The sequence below is a fragment of the Xenopus tropicalis genome, chromosome 6 (genome assembly GCF_000004195.4).
Source record: "Xenopus tropicalis strain Nigerian chromosome 6, UCB_Xtro_10.0, whole genome shotgun sequence".
Classification (NCBI taxonomy): domain Eukaryota; kingdom Metazoa; phylum Chordata; class Amphibia; order Anura; family Pipidae; genus Xenopus; species Xenopus tropicalis.
The window spans coordinates 139,761,941-139,765,127 of NC_030682.2; positions in this window are offsets into that span (position 1 = coordinate 139,761,941).

Sequence of the window (3,187 nt, forward strand, 5' to 3'; positions counted from 1 at the left end):
ACGGCAAAAATGCCATGCGGCAAAAATAATTGTCGCCCGCGACTATTCTTTTGTCGCCCGCTGCTATTATTTTGTCGCCCGTGGCTATTATTTTGTTGCACGGCTATTATTTTGTCGCCCGCGGCTATTATTTTGTTGCACGGCTATTATTTTGTCACCTGCGGCTATTATTTTGTCGCCCGCGGCTATTATTTTGTTGCACGGCTATTATTTTGTCGCCCGCGGCTATTATTTTGTTGCACGGCTATTATTTTGTCACCTGCGGCTATTATTTTGTCACGCGGCTATTCTTTTGACGCCTGCAACAATTCTTTTTTGACACCGACGACAATTTTTGGACATGCGCCGAATTTTTTCGCAGCAAATTTTTTCATCCGTTTCACGAAACAATCCGTCAATGGCGAAACGCGGAAATTCGCCACGAATCCATGCCTGGCGAGACATTTCGCCCATCACTAACACTCACAATTATATTTAGTAGAGGCTTCTTGTTTGATTAATCTTTTGTACATGCTGGGCCACCATCTGTGGGCTACAGGGGAATTGTAGCCAAGGGCCCATGCCAGGGGGGGGGTGGGGCCCAAGATGGAAAACTACAATTTGTGGGTTGGAAAAGGGGCTTTTGGGTAAGCGGGAGAGGTTTTGTGTATTTTGTTATGGGTGACATTTTAGCATAATTGGGGTGTGGCCAGTGTGGATCGGAGGTGTGGCCATGTGTGTAAGGGGTATTTACTTATAAGCAGGGCCAGCCCACGGGGGCACGGGTGACTGGTTGGCTAATAATTCGGGGCTCCCTGGAAATACGGCCGTGCTAACTTAGTAATATGGTTTATTAATGTTTGGAAAAATGTAACTTATTTGATAATTATTTGATGTATGATGATGTTTATCAATCTGTTTACAAATCATTGCTTATTTACCCTTTACCCTGTATTGAAAAAAATCTAAAGAACTGAGAAAAAAGCAGATATATTTGGATCATTTTGGGACAGTAAATAAACATGGAAGGAGTTCAGCTGAGGGCAACTGGCTCTGTGGTTATAGAGAAACACGAGATGGGTTTGTTTCGCTATATAATAGAGTATCTGTGATGAAACAATAATTATTGTTTATAAATATACACAAGGTCAGCACAGGGATCGCTCCAGGCAACTCCTCATTCCCTAAACATAAGGAGAAACCTTCCTAATTGGAGAAAGGAGATTGGCTCAGCGCTAATTCCATATACTACACTGTGTGTGTTTGTCTTCTTCCCTCAGAGCAGCGTGTCCAACTCCTGTGGTACTGAGGGACGGAATTGGTTTTGCCCTATGTGGTGGAGGGCTGATAATGGAGGTCAGTTTGACCACTCCCCTTTTTAAACCACACCCATGTTATCACAAGAGCTTTTAAAGACCCTGCCCACATTAATGATCATAGCACAGCAAGAAAAACAACTGGTTGGGGTTCACTGCATGGATATCTCCCATTACCCATTTGTAAAAGAAGTTTATTATGTCATTAAACCTTAAATCTATATGCCTCCTCCTCTTCTAATTAAACACCTTAGGGACCCCCTAACAACTATTTCCATATGCTAACTCTCAGAACAAACCCCTGCCAAATTCACCTCTTACAGGCAGCATAGGGCAGGCAGAGTAAGGCACATAGAGGCAGCATAGGGAAGGCAGAGTATGGCACACACAGGCAGGGTAGGGCAGGCTGAGTATGGCACACACAGGCAGGGTAGGGCAGGCAGAGTATGGCACACACAGGCAGCATAGGGTAGGCAGAGTATGGCACATACAGGCAGCATAGGGCAGGCAGAGTATGGAACAAACAGGCAGCATAGGGCAGGCAGAGTATGGCACACACAGGCAGCATAGGTCAGGCAGAGTATGGCACACACAGGCAGCATAGGGCAGGCAGAGTATGGCACACACAGGCAGCATAGGGCAGGCAGAGTATGGCACACACATGCAGCAAAGGGCAGGCAGAGTATGGCACACACAGGCAGCATAAGGCAGGCAGAGTATGGCACACACAGGCAGCATAGGGCAGGCTGAGTATGGCACACACAGGCAGCATAGGGCAGGCAGAGTATGGCACACACAGGCAGCATAGGGCAGGCAGAGTATGGCACAAACAGGCAGCATAGGGCAGGCAGAGTATGGCACACACATGCAGCAAAGGGCAGGCAGAGTATGGCACACACAGGCAGCATAAGGCAGGCAGAGTATGGCACACACAGGCAGCATAGGGCAGGCTGAGTATGGCACACACAGGCAGCATAGGGCAGGCAGAGTATGGCACACACAGGCAGCATAGGGCAGGCAGAGTATGGCACACACATGCAGCAAAGGGCAGGCAGAGTATGGCACACACAGGCAGCATAAGGCAGGCAGAGTATGGCACACACAGGCAGCATAGGGCAGGCTGAGTATGGCACACACAGGCAGCATAGGGCAGGCAGAGTATGGCACACACAGGCAGCATAGGGTAGGCAGAATATGGCACACACAGGCAGAATAGGGCAGGCAGAGTATGGCACACACAGGCAGCATACGGCAGGCAGAGTATGGCACACACAGGCAGCATAGGGCAGGCTGAGTATGGCACACACAGGCAGCATAGGGCAGGCAGAGTATGGCACACACAGGCAGCATAGGGCAGGCAGAGTATGGAACAATACAAGGGCTTACAATCTGCGCAGAATGAGGCCTCGGGGCGCCTGGAATAGAAATCCGGTGCTAACTGTGGTACCAGAGATTGCGTTTCCCTGCCCAAGTACCCTGAGGCAAGATGAGCCCATAGGCATTTGGAGCTGTATTCATTATGTATCATGTCCCTCTGGAAGATATACAGCAACTGACTATGCAGAGTACAGGGGTCCTATACAGAAAATGGGGGGGGGGGCAGTTAGTAGACAGCTTATAAGCATGGTTCTATTCCCTAGTTATTAGTGTGTGCAAGAAGTGAGTGCCCAAAGCAGATGCAAAAAGACTCTAAGACTCCGTGCCTCACAGAGCAAAGAGCCCTACAATTTGTTTTGTGAGTTGCCCCTGAAATCAGTGTGTGCGCATGGGGTCCTACAGCTCAGAGGGAACATTGCTTGCGGGGCCCTAGAACTGACAGTGCCCCATACAGGAGCCTCGGCAGCTTTGTGCCTAATCCCGGCCTGTCAGTTCCCATCACCAACACTCTGACA